We start from the raw sequence: 22,245 nt of genomic DNA on the forward strand, positions 1-22,245 counted from the left end.
ATATGTTTCAACATTTTCAAAAGTTCTAAAATATGTTTTAGAAATTTACCTTTTATTATTAAGCTAGAAGAAGCAAGACTGTTGACTTTTAATTAAAAATATATTTTGAATTTTATAAAGTGGATCGTTAAGCTTCAGTCCATGTTTTTTTTTCTTCTCTACAATTTTACAATTTCAAAAACATGTGACAGATAATATGTTTCAACATTTTCAAAAGTTCTAAAATATGTTTTAGAAATTTACCTTTTATTATTAAGCTAGAAGAAGCAAGACTGTTGACTTTTAATTAAAAATATATTTTGAATTTTATAAAGTGGATCGTTAAGCTTCAGTCCATGTTTTTTTTTTCTTCTGTACAATTTTACAATTTCAAAAACATGTGACAGATAATATGTTTCAACATTTTCAAAAGTTCTAAAATATGTTTTAGAAATTTACCTTTTATTATTAAGCTAGAAGAAGCAAGACTGTTGACTTTTAATTAAAAATATATTTTGAATTTTATAAAGTGGATCGTTAAGCTTCAGTCCATGTTTTTTTTTCTTCTCTACAATTTTACAATTTCAAAAACATGTGACAGATAATATGTTTCAACCTTTTCAAAAGTTCTAAAATATGTTTTAGAAATTTACCTTTTATTATTAAGCTAGAAGAGGCAAGACTGTTGGCTTTTAATTAAAAATGTATATCGAATTCTATAAAGTGGATCATTAAGCTTCAGTCCATGCTTTTTTCTTCTTCCCTATAATTTTATTTACAAAAGAAATAAAAATATGATTCAATTTTTATAAAGAAATTTTTAGATGGAACGACGAGATTTCTTTATATAGAGATACGACGGTATTTACAATAATCGTCAAAAAATAAACTGTCCCTAGGCCCAACCACTGAACCACTTATATATAACTTTTATATAAAAGAATTCAATGACCCTTGGATATATAATTAATGATTATTGCTACCCTCCATTTTTGAGATAGATCCAAAAAATAATACTACAGTTTACATTCTCTATTGGAAAGAAACAATAGAGAAAGGATCCCAAGTTCTAGGCTGACAGACCTACCTAGAACCAATTGTGCCTCTTCATTTAATACAAAAGCTTACAATCCCCTAGATTCGCTATCAGTGGTCACCAAATCCCCCCCCTCCCCCCCAAATAGCGCAAAATCTTTAGCACTCTTCAAGCTTCCACTATTGGACCGATTCTGTTTTTCTGTTCCGGCAATTCGGAGGCATAAATAACCAATTTAGAGCGGTATTTTAAGTTTGTACGTGCTTGAATCAAAATGACATCAAGGTGACTTAGCTAAAATACCAATTCTAGGTGACTGAAGGTTCTAAATGGCGGGGTGAGGGATTAGTTTCTAAATTACAATTTGTAATTTGCAGAAAAAAACTGGATAAGATCTTAAACCAATGTTAAACTGAACTTGTAGTACGAAACTTTCTTTAATGCATTTTAACTTCTCTCTTTATAATTTGCGTTAACAGCAAAAGCATAAAATATAACAATACAAAAAAAAACATATCATGAAATAGAGAATATTGGTTTTTTTTTTATCCGCCTTGCATAAATACGTAACATGGCTGTGTTTTTACTTCATAACCTAACGAAGAAAATTAAATAAACATGTCAGATATCTTCCTTTATACTGATTGGGTTAGAAATTTCATTCCGTTACTTTAATTATAAAGCCAAGTTCCAAATTTCATTTTCTAAGTCATTATATTTTTTATCATTATGTGAATATACACAGAGATTTACTGATATATAGACGGCCAATAAACAAACAGACTCGATCCAATATTTAATAAAGATTTCCAATTTTGATAAGAAAATCGTATATACTCTATTTCATCCATCTCCTTCGTTGCATTTAAGTTTTAAACATTCACACTGACTGACAGAGAAATAGAATGAATGTATAAATTTTGTAAAAAAATTGATAGAAATCTAAAATTCTGGTTATCTACTGAAATCTTTTTGTTTAAAGTCTTTTACCTACTACTTCAAAACTAATCAAAGCTTTTCCAACTCACTTTTAGTACACTAACTGCCATGTTTAAATGACGGCAAATGTCCTTATTCATGTCCTTATTCGAGTAGAACATGCCTACGTTTATATCTCTTTGTTTTAATACGTTGTTCACTGTGTGAATTCAATGATTCGGTGATTCTCATCTAACGTATTGTCTAACTCATCTAAGGTATCCTCTTATCTACTATAATTTAGAAAAAGAAGTAAACATCTCATTAGATAGTGGTACGAATCACAGGAAGGAATCTTGGCAGCAAACGTGAACATAATCTAAACGGATTAGAGAAACTTAAAATGTTCGTTAGTTAAATTTCTGAGGTTTTTCACGTGTCGCTTTACATTTAAGTTGAGGAAAACAAATTGGTTTTCAAACGAAGAGTGATACATCAGCTTCAGGTTTCAATCAAAGTTAGTAATTGACTAAATATTGCCAGTTTCTTCAGTTTAATTTCAGATATTTCATTACTTAATCTCAACTCAGAGTTTTTATCGATTTCTATTTATTTTTTTAGCCGTAAGTATGACTCATGATCAAATCTGGACCAAATTTAAATGCTCCTCAGCCAAATTTCCCAAGTCTTGAGAGGGCCTTTTCTGCATCCAGGTTGAATACATTGGCGCCACTGATAAAAAGCCACTGGCAAATATCTAAGTGTACTACTCGAAAAAATGACTTCTTCAAAATCAGGGAGGTCTCAAAAATGAAGATTTATTAGAATATCGAGTTCATATTTCATTGAATACTTTCTCCTTTTATACTTCCTATACAAGGAAAGTAAAACTCATGAAAAGGCTTATTTTTTTCAGTTCTTACTTTTGAAATTTTACAGTAAACCTGTTGCATCTGCTGAGCGTCTAAAGCGGAAAAGTGCTTCGAAAGTGAGGGCGACCTTGAGCCGTCTGTCCATAAATTTTCCAGTATTGTTTCTCGTTGCTCCCATTTTCCAGTCCCACGCAACGGCACGGAGCAATCCCATCTCATTAGCAAGTCGGACGACGCGCCGGGTTTTATGGCCTCCACTACAGACGTACTGTCTGGACAGAGAGTCCGGAAGAGGCTCTCTCAACATGTGCTGTTCTCATTTCTAACGAACGAGAGTTTTTCTGTAATGCAGCAGATACAGACTTCAAAGAATATTTTGGATCTCTGCTAGCAAAGTCTGCAAGCCTCGTAAAAAGTTTCTTTTTCTTTATGATTAGAAAATGTTTTCTTCCTTTGGTTTTTGAGTAAATCTTTTACATACAAGAAACGCTACTTATCCCACGATTTCTTTTGTTGCTTGAGAAAAAAAAATCGAACTCGAAATCTTAGCTTTTAATATCCTGAGTTCAAATAGTCATTATTGAAACTAAATCAGCCTGTCACAATGACAACCGCTAAACCCTACGAGTCAAATTTGCTGTATTGTCTTGCGATGCATTATACTACAGAAAAGGCATGGTTTGCTTTTATCCAGAAATTTATTCTCAGATGGTAAATATCATATTATACAATATGGTCACAGGTTTTTCTTTGAATACAAAAAAAATTGTTAAAAAAATCTTTTATAATTTGGAATCTGGTTTTTCCGATATTGTTTATAGCTTATAAAAATTTTATTAAAGCAAATTAAGCTAGTAAATTCCACTGTGAATACCTTTAGTAGCTTGATAAAGGGCAAATCGGTATTCCATTTCTCGCCAAGTGTTGTTCAGCATTTCGATTGTCACACTGGACACAGCATCTGCTATCTGCTGCCTTTAAATGCATCAATACTTTACTTTAAATGTATCAATATCTTCAGCTTACTCTGTCCTTTAAGCAATCATATAATTGACTTTGAACAGTAAGGGTCAGTTTGATTTCATTATACCGTAGATATCGAACTTTTTTTTCTTCGTTGACCAAAATTTCATTATAATCGAAATGCAAAATCACTCGTCCTGCGTTAGTTATCTTGATACTAAAGCAGAACCAAACTAAAAAAAATTTAAGAACTCGATTATTCCTTCATAAAAATTTTATAGTATTATATTCAGTGTTTTTTTAAATATTTTTTTTGTATTCATGAAAAGGCTTTATGAGCACTTTGTATTTGAAACCTGCTTCTTATCTGTACTCTCTTCTAAATTTTTTTCAGCTGAAAATTTTACTACATTAGCTAGTAAGAGAATCAGTGAGAAAGGACTCTCTACATGCTACATGAAAAATCTGATTAATATTCTTGTAAAAGGTATAATACCTGCCACCTTGCATAACTTTCAAATATAAATTTTAAAAAAAATTGAGTATTAATATTTGACTAAAACTATTAAAACCATTCAATCTTCTATCTGTCGTGCACACCATCTAATGTGTCTAAATTTTAAAATTCGGTAAAATTTATAGAACAGATTACATTATTATTTATATTTCTTCACATATTATCATTTACGTTTTATCAAGGAAAGAATTTCCATTTGAAAAATGCTCATTATTTTTCAATTGAACTCAAATGGCATGAAATCTCAATGGAATTGATAATATGGACGAACCTAACATATGTTAGAAACGCAGTTATTGTTTCATACGCAGTAAAGTAAATCTCGCATTTAAATTTTTTTTTTTTAATTTCTAAATGTACCGGCGTAACAAATAGCTTTAGAACTTAAAATAATTTCTTTCGGCGTCTTTGTTTTCTTTTCAGATTGTTCTTGAAGCCAAGTCCAAAACTGAAATTAAATTTCAACAACTAGGAGTCTAGTGTTGAAAATGTGGCAATTTCAAACCCTGGCACCTATCGAGTTGAAAGCAGACAGAAAAGAGTGGGCGAAATAAGTTATGGTTTGTGGAAGCAAAAACCATTCCTCCAGTTCTTCGAAGAGACCTGTTGGAAGAATTTTTTCCGAGAACATATCCGACTTCGCTCAGTGGGTGCTCTTCTTTGGAAATCGGTGTCTAGCTAGCATTCTTCTGCCCGATAAGGTTCTACTCTCATTTCCATTGCTTCTTCCTGGCATAGAAGCCACGTGCTTACAAAAATTGACATTCATTCCTTGTGCAGTAGCCATTACTCACAAAAGACCTTTCAAGCTGAATGCCAACTCATTTCAAGGGAGTAATGGGTATCGTGATATTCTGGGCCTATTTCATGTTTTATTCACTCTGAAGGTTTAAAGATACCATCTTAGAAAAATCTAAGCCTCAGCATAGGTAGTTGACTTGGATAAGCATTCTCTTAGGGAAATTGACTTTAATCGTTCGCTTCATATTAACAAGTTATCCCACAACAAACAGGATTGATGAAGCAAATAGTTTTTACTCAAGGGCAATTCAAATGTAGAGCAATTAACACATTGCTGAAATAGTTTGTGGATCGAAACATGCTTTTAGATACTAATCACGATCTTAATCAGTACGGTTGATGGATTTAGTATTGCTTGCCACCATACGGCGGTCCGGATCGTATTCTGTACAGATTATGAATCCACTCTTGGTCCTTGATCTTGATCATGTTCAGTCAACCATATTGAATTCTTTTTTAAGTAAACAGCGATGGATTTTTGATAATTATTTAAATAAGGTAATGACTGGAATTGTATTTGTAATAAGTAGAACATTCTGAAACTATCCAGGTTTACTCTTCTTATTTAAGGAACTTTTCCCATATTTGAATAATTTAGTGTTTGAACAATCGACGATTCCATACAGGATGTATATTTTGTATCATCATTTATGATTTTGAAGATAATGTTAAGTTAAGAGATTTTTGTCAGGAAACACATTCTTTTACAAAAATTTTTCCTATTATTTAAATATTTTTGTCCAAGAAAATATGTGGGTTTAAAAATGAATCCGATGACTTCAAATGATAAGCTGTTTATTGCCTAGCTGAAGAATATTTATTGTGGCAACTTGAGAAAACTATGTGATACGCTTGGCGAAATATGCTGGACTTGGCATGCATGATGAACGATTTGTTCAAAATGCTCTAATGGACGTTGGAAGCAATTGCTGTTCACACAAAAAAGTTTTTTTTTTTTTTTTCAAAATTTTTAAAGCATTTTCAATTTAAAACAAATCAAAATTTGAATTCTTTTTAAATAAATTCAAAACATACTTTTGCAAAAATATACTTTTATGCCACTTTAAAAAAATGAAATTTTCAGTAATAATTATTTCCATGTAATATTTTTTTTATCTAGTTTTTTTTTTTAAAAATATTTCCCAAAATTTATCTAGTATATTTTACAGCAATACACATTGTGTTAATTACTAAAATTTTCTCATACTCATTTCGACGATATGAAATTATTCAATACATTTTTTTATTTGCATGTTATCGTTTTTATATGATTAAGATTAAATTTTAAAATAAATATAGACATACAAGTTAAAACCATTATTGTGTTACGATGTTTCTTCTTAAAAGTTAAGTTTTCTTATTAATTTATTTTAAAATTATCTTTTGCAACAGTCACATAATTAGGTGATTAACAGATTAATTTTCTGCTTAACTTTTCTACTGATGAAATAAAAATAATTTAATAGCAAAAATTCATAAATGTTTTAAAATAATCTGAATAATTAGTGTATAAATGATTTTTTTTTTTTTTTTTTTTTTGCATTTCCATGATAATTTTAATTAAAATTCTGATTAACTACCAAAAAGCAAGGGACGAATCTGAATAGGTAAAATGTAGTTGACTTGAATGAAATCATCGCTTTGAAAATCATTTCTTGCCAATTTAACATCATATTAACAAGAAGTGTATTGCAGAGTAAGTATAAATTGAAATTGTATTCAAAATTCTATATACTGTCTGTCTATTAAAATTTATATATTGAAACTATTAATTTTAAATTTGTCCGAAAATGCAGTTACAGTACACTCCCGATTATCCGCGGAATTGGGTGACGCGGCCGCCGCGGATAACAAAAATCGCGGATAATCCAAAAAAAAAAAAGCTAAAAACGGGTATAGAAAAAGAGAAAACAGTCATTCCAACTTTGAAAATTCGTTTCATCTACAATAAAACGTAAAATAAATAGCAGGAAATGTTTAACTAACGCTTAATATTTTAGTATATCACTCAAAACTAACCTAAAATGCATTTTGTTAATGAAAACAGAAAAGTGTTTTGTACTTACGAGAGGCGTCAAGGATACACAGAAAAATTAATACATATGTACTGTTTTAATATTATAATGTATTATGTAATTACAAAAGCATAACTGTAAAATCACACCTTTTTGAAGAAATCAGTCATTGTGTTGCTTTGGAAGCATTTTCTCTTTGCTTGGAAGCAAAAAAAAAAAAAAAAAAAAAAAAAAAAACCAGTGCTGCAGGCGCGGATAATCGGGAGTCTACTGTATATTTGTTATAAATTATCTATCCAGAATTAATTATTGTTTATTTATTAATATGCAATATCTATTAAAATAGCAACATTTGTTTACATATTCAAATGAATGGATTGTAAAACGGACATACATAAAAATTGTATTCAAAATTCTATAAGTTTAGTTTTATTATATTAACTAACCGTTTTTAAAGCAACCCTAAGACTATTTTGGAACGGACCTCGTCATTTTGAATCACGATCAGATGGCGATGACGACACCTGAGCTGGTACCCTCTCTCCAAATTTCCACATCACACCAGTAGGAGAATGTTTCATCCCGAAGGATTTAATGTGCACCAGACCCGCTTATAAGATGGTTCTTCAGTGGAATCGGTTCTCGAACCTGAAACCTCCATTTCTGAAACAGAGACCTTACCACCAAGCCACTGCGGCACTGAAAATTCTATAAATTGTTTTGTTTATTAAATTTTATACATTGAAACTATTATTGTCAGAAAATGCCATTATAAATGTTATAAATTGATTATCAGAAGTAGTTATTGTTTATTTATTAGTATGCAATACCTATTAAAACTGTTTCACATCAAAACTAAATTTTAATTTAAAAAATTGTTAGTTCTAGTTCTTTAAATTACTCAGTTTTCATTAATTTGAATTTTTATTGTGCTCCAGTAAGTTTAGAAAAGCAACATTCTATTGCATATTCAACTAAATGGATTCCAAGAAACTGTTATTAACGGTATTTTTTTTCTTTCAAATTCTTTTCCTTATGTCTTTGAATAAATAATTTTTCTTATCTCACAGAATACATTTTTCTTTTATCTGGGTGGAGCATCTCCAGCCGTAAGTCTCAAAGAAGTCTCGTCTTCTGGATTGCAGAGCGAAAAAAATTTCAGGGCCGAATGGAAATAACTACTTGCATACAAACGACTTCGATTTTCGGGAATTCCCTGCAAATTCTAAAAGCTTGAAGATAACGGAGGAATCCGCTACCTTGAATAGAAGGTTGTGTGGCGAGATTCCCCTTGTCAGCACTTTAAATCGAGGGACAAAACTTTGCAGGTGTGTTAGGACGGATTCTGACAGCAGCTAGTTTATGGGACCTTCCAAATGGAAAAACCAGCCAGCTCATTATTACATGAACCAGATCTTTGGCACGTTCTTTGACCATTTCTACTTGTATTGTTATAATTTATAGGTATTCCGGATCTGTTGATATTTTTGGGGAAAAAAACTTCAAAAAATGATTGTCTTTAGTGCAATATTAGAATCTTATCTCAGAACATTTATACTGTCAGTGTTTAGATATCATGTTCGTTAATTTTTATTATTCAGCAAAATGATAACAATTAATATTCCAAACCGATCACTGAAAATTTCTGTTGCGGATTATTAAAATTCATGCTTATTTTATATATAAAGGCGTGCAAATGAAAACAAATTTCAACAAAAAAAAGGTGCGATACTAGAATTTAATATTATGACATTTTTACATATGATTTATTATAATTTATGTTTGTTCTCGAAGGCGAACTTCAATAGCAAAAAGGTAAGACAAAGAAATTTAAAAAAATGAAATTACAGATTTGAAATAAAATGTGTTGGAAATGTATGATTTTATATTATATATTTGTTATGGTAAATATACAATAATCACGCATAATTACCAGTGATTATTCAAATCATAAATAAGTTTAGTGGTGATTTGAAGAATCACCGGTAATTAAGCACAATTATCGGATTCAATTACCGCAACATATATACAGATAAAGTCTGTATTTTGTAATTAGCTGATATACCCAGCATTGTTTCTGCTATTTATTAGTAGATCATTTATTCTGAATGCCATTTTCTATGCTGAAAATTCAACTTTTTGCTTAACGTACCCGAAATTATTATTAAAAATGTTAAACTTATTGCAAAACTTTGCATTACCTATGAGTAAAATATTAAAAATAATTCACCAAAATTATAAATATCCTAATTGCTTTATAAAGGGTTTATGCCGGTTTATTGCGCAAATTCCTATTTTGCGCAATAAACTAATGTGAGTCATATACTCAATAAATTAAACAATAAATTGCTTTATGTATATAAAATTAAACTTATAAATGAATGATAAAATGTTTCGGATATTGTAAACAAATGAATGCTATAATTAAATTTATTATTAAACAATTATTTAAATATCATGAATTTGGCTTTCAGACGCAGTCGCATTCAAATTTTAACTTAAACTACGAAAGAATTATCCAAAAATGCCTCGAGTGTGAAATAATAAATAATTTAGAGTATTTTTAATCGAAGTTTAGAAAAATTCTTCAAAATTTCCCTAGGGAGTTCAATAAAAATAGTGGGTATAACTAAAATTAAAACTCCATATTTTTTTAATCGCATCGGTGCTATGTTTAGCCACTAGTTCTGGCGTAACAATCTTAACCACACAGATCGACTCAAAAATGTTGACTTGTTAAAATTTCTTTGATGAATAAAATAACTTGTGAAAATTCCTGTTAATGAATAAAATAACTTGTGAAATTTTTTCATTTGATTTGTGGATTCTTGAAACGTTTTAAAAGTCTCCACTTTGAAGAAAATAAATAGATCCATCTTTGTTAATCCAAGATCAGATGAAAATTATCAAGAATTGAATTTCACAATGGTAATCTGAGTAATCCAAATTTAATAGTTTTTCACTCTCATAGAAGATAAATTCAGCCACCAGACCTGGTAGAAAATATGTTGTTGTTTCTAATGGCTCTTGTCTAAACAAGCCCACTGACTTTAAGAAGTCATTTGTGGTTTAAGCCAAGGGCACGTCTCTTGTTTTTTCAGTAGCGCCATCTAGGACCAAGAGAACGACTTAGCTACACATACGTCACAACCCTTTTTACGCGGTGGATTTCATTCATGCATTTCATTCACTCATCCACAGACCGTAATTTAGACCTGAATCAGAGAACAATCGCCCCTGATCCAGTACCCTCAGTGGTATTACTCTCGACATGGAGGATTTTGCGACCACGACAGATTTATACGCGCGTCAGCCACCACACACGCGGGGTGTCTTCAGCCGGTGGTGTTCGAACTCGCAACCCAAGGGACGCGAATCCAACACCCTACCAACCAGGCACTGAAAATCTTAACACATAGCTCGACTCAAAAAAAGTTGCGTTGTTAAAATTTCTTTTGGTGAATAAAATGATCCATTAAATTCCTGCTAATGAATAAAATGACTTAACATTTTTAATTCGATTGTTGGAGAAACATCTTGAAACGGCTGCAGTTTGAAGAAAACAAACAGATCCATGCTAAATAACAGATCCATCTTGTTAACCCAACAGCAGAAGAATCATCCGGAATTGAGTTTCATGATATTAAACGAGGTAATCCTAATTTAATTGTCTTTTTCACTCTCGTAGGAATTAAATGCAGCCACCAGACCTGGCAGAGCAATCGTAACCACAGAATCCGATCACTTCAAAGAAATGAGTCCAATGAAAATTTAACTCTGAATTTTCTCTGGATCGAGACGAAGTCAAAGGCCCCGTTCCAACAAACCCGACAGCTGACTGTTTTCCAACTGCGTCACCAATAAACCTGTGCGCAGTTAATTGAGTTACCCAGATCTAATTTTCTCAACTCAACATCTTGGAACCAGATCAAATGTGAACTTGAAACTGAATGTTTAATGGAAAAGATCAGCGACATAGCTTTATTTCATTACATGCCAGAATATACCTTGATTTCATTACTGGTGTTAAATCTTAAAGCTGATTCAATGAATCTTTTGAGAAAGTACACGAAGTCTTGACTTATATTTGCATGTATTGATAAATCAATGTGAGCAATTCGTAATTTTGCAATGTGAGAAATTCGTATTGAATTGAATTAAAATTTTTAATTGAATTAAAATTTCTTCATCATCCGACGAATCATAATAAAAGATAAGAGTTTAAGCGCAATTATTGGATACTACTTTTTTGATACTTTTGTGATAATACTTTTTTATACAAGGGAAGTAATCTCGGCAAATTAATTTATAAATTCGAACATTCAATTCTGCTTGATTGAACATTATTTTAAATGGTATATAATATCAAATAATAGTTATTACTCAAACAAAATATTATATCGATAATTGACATGTTATAATAACTTCGTAGAATCTCTGATAATTTTCCATTTCAAAAAGTAAAAAGAAATACTTTTTTCCCTTCCATTTTTAATAAAAAGAATTTTATATATCTGTTTTCAAATGAGTTTCTTAACTATTGGAATGTTGTTAACTTAGAATGACAATGCCATAGACCGCATTCCTTCTTGCAAGCTTTGGATTTCAGTATTTCACCAACTGAAAAATAGCGAAACGACAATGGACGTATTGTATGGACCCACATTCAGTTCAAATATGGGTTGAATTTTCGATCCAAATCCCAGATTTTTCCAACAAGTTTCCTAAAACAGTTGTTAATTCAAAGGACAAATTTAGATTTGTTAATAAATATTTCATAGAGAATTGCAAGATTCTTAACTCTGTACCTGGTCATATCCTTAGGTGGTCGGTTTACATCTTTTGTACTGAACGCTATTCCAGAAAATCATGATTTGGTGGAGGTGGCGAGAATAGTTGAATAGAATGGTTCAGAATTGCTTATTTCCAATATTATGATAAATGTGTAATTGAATTAAAATTTCTTCATCATCCGATGAATCATAATAAAAGATAAGAGTTTAAGATCAGTTATTCGACTGATACGAATAAGACCACTTAGGAAATTAATTCATTTTTTTTTCCATCACATAAGCAAAGAGAGAGAACACACAGCATTTAATGTGGATGCTAATTTTTGTTTGATTTCGTATCTTTCATCAAAATCAGTCCAATCAGTAACATAATATTCGTACTCAAACTGAGTATGACCGAAAATATATCATTAGAAATATGGTGTAATTTTTATCGTTTTAGACAAGGCCACTGGTGCAAGTTAATTATTATTAAATCAACAAGAAGGAACTGACATGTAAGTTTATTATTAAATAATTCCCTCTCGATGTAAATGTGAATTTAAAAAAAAGTAAATTTAAAAAAAAACTGATGTATAAAATTCAGAAATTATCAAAAATAAATGCTACAAAAGTGAACGTGCTTGATTAATAACTTTACTCCGTTGTGATGGCATATCTTCTTTTATTCAGAATCTTTTATATGTTGATTGTTCATGTAAAAAATCGTTTATTTCGATCAATATTTTTACACCAAGGATGATAGATTTACAATGCTGGGCGTGGCGAATATGAAAAGCGTTTGTCAGTCACATGGTACTCTGGTGCACCTTCATCCCTGTGGATGCATCGATCGTGAAAGCATAAACCGAATCTGTGGTGAGAGACCACAAAGGGCACATACTCTACGACATATTGATTAATTGTCATTTTAAATAATGCTCGGTTTGTACGTGCTTGGTGTACCAATTGAAAAGTTCAACAGTTGATGCGACCTTATGAAGTCATGGCTTGATCTTACTAAGGGGAAGTAAAGTCTTTCATAGGTACATAGAAAATATGCTTAGTCAACGGATTCATAGTGAATTATTATAGCAAAATTAATGTTTTTGATCTTTAGAATAATTATAGGGTGCCAATATTGTTAAAAGGCCAGTGTTTACAAACTCGGGCATTCAACGTATAATATTGCGATTACAAAGATTGTAGTGTAGACAGGGCTACTGTCTTACCCATCAAGAGTGTAAAATGAGTCCCATCTAAACATTTATCAAGGGCTCTATACTTTACCTATGCCAATGTTTTAAACAGAAGTTGAACACACTCTAAAAACCTGGACTAATTCACTTCCTGCAAAACCTGTATTCGTTCTCTTTTTAACGGATTTTTTTTAACCCCGTGAGTCATTCGATCCGCAGCGTTTGAGTCTTTCTATGATGAACCAGCCTTTCATCTGTTCACTCCTACGATCTCGTGACGTGAAGGGGTGTGTGTGCGATTATTTTTAGACGCATCCCATCAGATGGAAGGGATTTAGAGGCTCGTCTCCTTCTCTTGTCCTCGACTTGCCTCCTCTCCTGTCAGCAGAACGGGCCACTTTTTTTCACCCTACTTGGTTCAGTTTTCAGCTTAAGGTCGCCCGCTGAGTGGGCAACTGTTTTATGACTTGAAGAGTTGGTTACTTCGCAAAATTTGTAACTGCTTCAAGTAGGCAGTCTGCAGCAACGCGGAATCGGATTTCTGATATAAAAAGGATGTCCTTTCGACAACTTTATAGGACTTTTTCTTTACTTTAGCTGATTATATTCTTGATATTCGCAAGCAACTTGGTAACTAATAAGCTTTTTTTTTTGGCTTAATTACTAATTACACAGCTGCAGCACTTAGCATAACTTGAAACTAATACTCTTTTGGTACAAGAAAAAAGCCCAGCAGCATTAATAGATGATTTTAGTTTTTAAAAAATCATTCCAAACGGCTTAGAATAGACATAAAACAATATTTAGAAATGGAGCATTATTGCTACAATAAATGCTACTGATACTCCAATTATTTGTGAACATGTAGTTTGTCTTTTCTACAGATCGAATCACTCCTGTAAGCTGAAGAAATAGATAATAATAAAGTGCAGGCTTACAAATGCTTAGAGTGTAGTTTTTTTTTCAGCAGTACATTATCAGACTAGAAATCCTACTTATTGCATCTATGAATGGTAGAATATTCTATGTTAGTATATATGGTATGATAGAACAATAGCTAATAAATGCTGCTTTACACCTAGAATAGGCCACAAGGAATGGATTTTTAGGCTAAAATAATCTGTTAATGTTACTGCTATTAGGTGATAGAAACCAATAACTTCCAGTTGCATAACTTCTAGTTACATCAAAATGAGGAAATCTGACCTCATTTTAATATAACCAGCATCTTTCTATCTTCATTTGAATACAAACTACTTTTAAAGATGAATTGAATTTTTGAACATGCAGTATATTAAATACAGATTATAAGCGATACAAGAGTACATCTTGACATTAGTATGAAAATGGTGATTTAATTAATAGAGATGAGATAGAGGATTTGAAGCACAAAATAGCTTTAAAATCATAATTTAAAAAGTTATCATGATAATTTGTATAGGCTGACTTAGTATTTGCAAACTGCCGTATGCATTGTGCATGTTACAAAAATGATTCAAAACATTCTACAAGACAGACAGTTCAAAACAGAATTGCCAAATTTTACCGATAGCTGGGAAGACGGTGAACATTTAAAAAAAGGCTAGCCAAAATTAATTGCATTTTTGAAATTCAAGGTAATTAAAATTTTAAATGCGTTTCATCATTTATTAATAGACATTAATGCACAAAAATCATTTTAACATGATTTTAAACTGATGAAAATCAGCGTTACAATGGTACCAATTATATTATGTAAAAATTTTTGCTAATTTTATCAAAATTTAATATATATCTTTTTAAGTATATTTCACCACAATATATTCCATTGCTTGAGAAATATGATTAAAGCTCACGTCCATTGCGATCATGTCAATTACATTATTTGTGCCCATGTTATCGCTGCTGTATAATTAACAGAATATTTTAAAAACGAAACAAATATAGGCTAATCCAGCTTAGAGCTTTAATATGCTATGATGCTTCGAGCTGGAGATACAGATATCTTTTAAACTTCGGTTTATCTACAGGAAATGGTGTCAATTTTGGCGTATCTACATATTTACAAAAAATTGTTGAAAGAGTCATCCACATTATATAAGATAATTCAGTTCCGTCCTAGCAATGCTGTAACTCAATACGCGAAACATTCTTGCTGGCAGTATACCTTTCATGGGAACTATTTTTTCTTTAGTCTTGAATTACTTAAGTTCCAAAATCCAAGCTATTGATGTCTGTTACAGTGATCACAATTTTTTTTCTACATTATTCTGAATAGAGATATTTGAAATAATACCTCATTGTAACTTAGATGGGTATACAATAGTTCGTACCACGTATAGTTCGGAATTGTTATTTCTAGATATGATAATGATCTCAGTATAGTTGCTACAAAAGTGAACCAGCACTGACGACGGCCATGTCTCGTTTACTTAAGGTATATGAAACTCATTATAACTAAGTTAGAATCTAAATTTTTTTACAATTTGATATCAAGATCATGTACCAAATTTCATTTCTATAACTTGCGTTTTAGTTTTATTATGTTCACATACTGTTAGGATTCTATAATATTGCTTTCATGTTATCTTAGTTTCATGTCTGAAAATAGAATTATCGATATTTTTAATGGGTTTGAGGTCATATCCTCGATCTTCTCGACAACTTGGACAACAAATGTCATGACTTCGTCAACAAAAATAAAAATTCTAAAATACGCAAAAAATTTGATTTTTTTCTGCATTAGAACTCGAGATCTGGAGATACTTCTCGAAAACTCTATGACCAGTTGGAAAAACCTATATAAACGAGAAAGACTGAAGTGATTCTGTGAACTTTCATTGGAATTGTCTTAGCAGAACGAACCCTACCTCTACACTCTCAGCAGTTTACTATTTATTAGAGACTAGCCGCCTTCGGCTACCAGCAGGTTCCCTAATCTTAATGTTCGTTAAAATTTTAATAATTAAATATTTTATGCAATTCCTACTTTAATAGCTTCATCAAAATATTTTAAAACTTCAAATTTTGATAGTCATATAATTCACTCATAATATTATAAAGGCCTTCAGTCATAACGTAATATGTATCTCTCTAAGTTTCTGTTAGCTCTCGTAGAATTTATGCTTTAAATTAAAGTGGAAAGGATTAATCTGCAATTAATATAATATTTTTTACTGAAACAAAGCATTTTTTTATAATATGATTAACTGAAAATAGAGTCACTGAACGTTTAAATTTTATGGGCACTAAAGAATGTCTTTTTTAATTTATGTAATATCTCAAGAATTAGTCAACAAAATTTTCCCAGATTCATCATGAGTAGATCGATTAATTAACAATGTTTAATTTTAAATGCATCAAATACTAAGAAAATAAGCAGAATCGTTTAAAATAATAGGCCGAAAACAGGTTTAAAAAACTACTTAAAAAACGACGCACTTAAAACTATAAGCATATACAAAAATATACAACTAACATAAATACAATTTAATTACAAAAGCATACAACTAACCTAAAAATAATTTAAATCAAGTCCGCATCCGTTGATACTAGTTGTCAAATACGTAAATTTTTATACGCCAGTTGGGGTAACGCTATGCAGATTAGAAATTTTTAATTTCCTTTATTTTGTTTTATTTTAATTCAGAAGTACTTCAGATTGAATCTGAAAGGTCGAACAATTAGCAATGTTTAATTTTAAACGCATCAAACATTAAGAAAATAAACAGAATCGTGTGAAATAATCGGCTGAAAAATGTTAAGCCTAACCTCACTTGCGTGGGGAAAAAAAGCTGAAGCCTTACTCATTTGTCGGTTGGGAAAATGAAGGTTAGTTTTTAATTAATAATTAAAATTATAACTAAAAATTCAAAAAAAGGGACCCCAGGTGCACATTCCCGACCTCCAAGGTATATATGAACCAAATTTGGTAGCTTTAGGTCAAACGGTCTGGCATGTAGAGATCCCCTCCCCCCCACACACACTGAGCTTTATAAATATAGATTTGCTATATGGTGTTACAAGTTTCTACAAATGCTCTTCTTTGAGTACGCCTCAGTTATGTTTTTCTTACCTGTGCCTTGTATTTTCTTATAGAATAAAGAATTATTTTCGATTATTCAATGTGTTAAGATTTCTTTTAGCGTACACATACCAAATAATATCCAGATTAATAAGATCTAGAAATCGACAAACAAACAATTGTTTAATAAATGAAGTCAAAACATTTGATTCATATGTACATTGTTGGTGATTAAGGTATATGCATTGTTACATTTTTGAGTTGCTACATTCACTTGTCCGTGAACTGAAAAACGATGACTAATTGTCTAATTTTAAATGAAAAGAATTCATCAAACATGTGATAACAATCAGGAAATATCCAAGTAGGAATTCCGTCACAGAATTTAATGAAATCTCAATCTTATCGGTATCTCATTTCTAAATAATTACTAAATTTTAACTTTCAGTTCTTCACATATAAAAAAATTAAAAACGGAAATATAATGCCCATACTACTTTTATCTAAAGCAGTCTTCTTGAGACAAAGACATATGTGCTCATTTATATTTATAATGAGTGATGGATTTGCAGTTAGGCAATCTAGGCAGCAGGCTTAGTGCCACTGAGCTAATGGAGACCATAAGTAGTTTATTAGTTTAATAGACAAATAAATAAACTTGTAAAAATAAAAATTTTGGGAATAAAATATTTGTACTACTAAGTGTGTTTACATTAAATTATAAAAGGAAACGACAAAGTATAGCAAAATATTAAAGTATCGCAACGATAGTAAAGTATCATCAATTTATTTATTCACTTAAATGATTATGTTATATTGCACTCCATAGGCCCTATAGAATATTGCAACATTGTCCGACTGAATAATTTGAATTTCCAGAGCTTACTAAATAAATCTAGACGACAACTTCAGAGAAACAATAGATGAAAATTTTATACAATTATTCACTCCAAATTCTTATATATCTCCAGATTATATAAAGTATATTTCTCCAATATATCTAATATATAAAATTCTCGTGTCACAGTTTTCGTTGCCATACTCCTCCGAAACGGCTTGACCGATTTTGATGAAATTTTTTGTGCTTATCCGGTATCTATGAGAATCGGCCAACATATATTTTTCATCCCCCTAAATGTTAGGGGTAGTCAATTATTAATTAAAAACTAACTTTCCCGCCAAAAAAATCTTCCATTTTTCCCCACCGCCAACTTTTCCGCCAAAAAAATCTTCGATTTTCCCCAACGCCAAATGATTTAGGCTTTAGTTCTTTTTTTCTCCCAACAGTAATGAGGCTAGGGTTAAGATTTTTCGGCGGATTATTTCAAACGATTCTGTTTATTTTCTTAATGTTTTATGCATTTAAAATTAAACATTGTTAATGAATCCATGTTTCAGATTCATTCTGAAGTACTTTTGAATTAAAATAGCACAGAATAAAGGAAATTAAAAATGTCTAATCTTCATAGCGTTACCCCAACTGGCGTAGAAAAATTCACGCATTTGCGTTACGTAAAAGGCGAAGAAAATTCACGCATGCGCACTGTGTACTGATCGTTGGCATGGCAACCATTATCAACGGACGATTTAAATTACTTTTAGGTTAGTTGTATGCTTTTGTAAGTAAATTGTATTTATGTTAGTTATATATTTTTTGTATATGCTTATAGTTTTAAGTACATCGTTTTTTAAGTAGTTTTTTTTAACCTGTTTACAATGATTTAAATTATTTTTAGGTTAGTTGCATGCTTTTGTAATTAAATTGTATTTATGTTAATTATATATATTTTTTATATATGCTTATAGTTTTAAGTACATCGTTTTTTAAGTAGTTTTTTTAAACCTGTTTTCGACAGATTATTTTAAACGATTCATTTTATTTTCTGAGTGTTTGATGCATTTAAAATGAAACATTGTTAATGAATCGATCCATTCATGATGAATCTGAGAAAATTTTGTTGACAAATTCTTGAGATATTACATAAATTAAGAAAGATATTCTTTAGTGCCCATAAAGTTTAAACGCTCAGTGACTCTATTATCAGTAATCATATTATTAAAAAAAATGCTTTGTTTCAGTAAAAAAATATTATTATATTAATTGCAGATTAATCCTTTACACTTTAATTTAAAGCATAAATTCTACGAGGGGTAACAGAAAATTAGAGAGATACATATCACGTTATGACTGAAGGCCTTTATAATATTATGAGTGAATTATATGACTATCAAAATTTGAAGTTTTAAAATATTTTGCTGAAGAATAAACTATTTTGCTGAAGAAGTTGGAATTGCATAAAATATTTAATTATTAAAATTTTAACGAACACTAAGATTGGCGAACCGGCTGGTCGCCAAAGGCGGCTAGTATAAGTATATATCTCCAAATTATATAAAGATAAATGTTTGCATCGGTAATTTTTGTATCTTCAGAATGTAGTTTGGAATTCGTCAGATGATTTTTAATCTCTATTAGCCATATTTCCATATAATTTAAATTGATTATATATCAATGAAACTAATATTAGGTTTGAATTGGTACAAATAATTGATAATATTCATTTTTAACGCCCCAGCTTCTATTCATAATTGGCTTCAAAACATGAAATGAATTATTTAAAATTTTATCTTAATGCGACCCCAAAGAATTTCATTTCAGAGCATCTATATTACATCTGCACACGTCACCGTTTTCTATACAGAAGTTTCTGAATGCTTTTTTTAGTGCCCAACTCTTACGCAGAAGTATTTAAAAAGTGTTATCCGACAGAATTCGGCGAGCCGAGAGAGCCAAGATGTTGCGCAGATTCTGTGGAATCAGCACAGCGGTCGGATTGATGTTGTAAGATCAACTGATGCGTTTTAGTTTAAAATGGAACGTGATAAAACTACTTTGAGGCAATGCCAAATTGGCGAACAAAATCATCGCTGATTGTTCGAAGAAGGGGAAAGCTCAAATTATGCAAACGTGAAGACATATTTTGCGAAATGTTTCTTTTAAATGAGTTTATTTTTCAAAGATAGGTTTATAATTGTCAAATTTTAGTGCGTTAATTTCACTTTTGGAGCGAAAGAACTATGAGGTGGAAACCATTTATCTCTGCTTTTCCTTTGACTGAAATTAGGCTTACCTTTGCGAGATGATAGGCAAAAATGTAGTTAGTCAAATATTTTACGTTTTGTTTAAACAACACGAGTTGAAATATACTTGCAATTTATTATTAATTCGAATTTAAAACGATAAAATTATTGAGTAATAGGCAATTTTCGCAACAGAAAATACACTATGCTATATTATGCAGAATATGCGCTCATTACATATTCGATGAAATTTAACAAAAATCTGAATACAGCAACACATTAAGAAGATTCATGCAATGTAAAACTGCAATGATCATTTTTTATTTATTTTGCGAAATATGATGTAACATTGTGCCAAAATTGTGCATCAAGTCAGTCAATAGAACTACTATAGAACTCTTCAAAGAGTTAAATACCTTTTTCTAAATAATGATGTAGAAAATGAATAAGAGAAATTGGTTCAATTTTTATTGAAGTCCTAATTATTGTCCGCATTAGGTTCAATAAGATACTGGAATGTATATAAATTCAGAGAATACCAAGTGCCGGAAGACACATTGATTGCCGAGATGGGTCGCAAGATATAATACTGGCAATGTCTCCCACCGCCAGCACTTCTCCAATAGTAAGTACCCTTCTTATTACATTCCAATCCCGGCCAGGGCTTGGCGGTTTTTGTTCTGCACCCACCTCTCATTGAGCTTGAAGCGTTAAACAAAGCGTTAGGGCTTCAGATCCTGGTATCGTAAGAGATTGTTGTCGAATGCATCTTTCCAACATTTTCAAAACGTTCTTTGAAAGATCTAGTTCTCGACTTTGCAATTGGCCAAAGTAGATAGGTGTTTGAACTCTGAGTCAAGCTTAAAGAACCATTATTGTACTTTTTACAGTAATGTGAATGATTAGTATAGACACTTATGAAAGATCCGCCACATTTTATGAATTCCAAACAAGTGAACATGTCACATGCAAGGTATGAAACATCAGCTAGAACCTTGATGGTACTCACGCGATTTAGCATAATTTCGTCTTTTATTTATACCTGATGAGTCCTCACGGCTTTTTTATTCAATAGACAGTATTTTTAGACAATATTCACTAGACAGCATTTTTATGTCCTTCCAGAATAATTTGCTTCTTATAAGTGAATATTAATTTAGTATTATACACATAGAATTGTCTTTGTAAATATACTTCTCAAAGGCGTTGTCTTCTGCTAATCATTAATTAAATCTTTTTCATTAATCAGCAAGAAATTCATTTCCTTTAGTAACAAAATCGCACTAATCAAGCATAATTAATCCATAATCTTAATCCTCTAGTATTCTATGCTAATATTATCTTGGTCGTATATTTATTTGTATGCTATATTATCAAACTGTGGTGTAAGTTGAGATATAACAGCCATTGGTCAGAGATTCTATTCAGATTTACTCAAAGATTCTATTCAGCATTTAATTTCGATACCTAAACTATAGGATATACAAGTTCTCAGTAGAAACATGCTAAACAAGATGTTGACGCTTTTCTAAAGAAGAATCTGAAGACTATCAGATGCAAAGCAGTTTTGTATTTTACATCCTCACCTCATTATTTTGTAATACCGAAGTTGCCCTCATAATCTAGATTAATTTAATATTATATATACCATATACACATGAAACATAGTTTTGACTATCATTGATTAAATTATAATTAATAAAATTATGCGATTTATTGATCACGATTGTTTTAGTTAAGAATACTTTTTATACCTTTATGGGCCACAGTTGCTTCATCTCCTTTGAATTCTAAAATAACGAACTTCTGCAAACCGGCCGCGCTCTTCTGTTCTTTAGACAATACAATTCGAACACACGATGCCTTTGGCATCTGAAGAAGACACCGGGAAGAATTTTTGTACCTTTATAAAAAATATCCTATGGCTTCGGTAGCTGTGGAAGCGGGAACATAATAGCTTAGATAGCTCATTAAACTTAAGAATTCTGAGAACAATAAAAGCAGCACAAATAAAAATGAAAGCGTCCGTTTCTAACAGCTTCGCTATTAGATGTCGATGCTTTTCTTAAGAAGAAATTTGAAGGAATAA

General features: G+C 31.1%; 1 long non-coding RNA gene across 1 annotated transcript in view; it reads left to right on the plus strand.

Annotated features, from left to right (window-relative positions):
• Positions 1-19,899: 19,899 nt before the first annotated feature.
• The window catches only part of LOC129962637 (uncharacterized), a 124,199-nt gene continuing 121,853 nt past the window's right edge, over positions 19,900-22,245 (plus strand). The window contains exon 1 of the long non-coding RNA XR_008783933.1: positions 19,900-20,781. This is a non-coding gene — a long non-coding RNA (uncharacterized LOC129962637). The remainder of the gene's footprint in view (positions 20,782-22,245) is intronic.

Source organism: Argiope bruennichi, chromosome 3 (genome assembly GCF_947563725.1).
Source record: "Argiope bruennichi chromosome 3, qqArgBrue1.1, whole genome shotgun sequence".
Taxonomy (NCBI): Eukaryota; Metazoa; Arthropoda; class Arachnida; order Araneae; family Araneidae; genus Argiope; species Argiope bruennichi.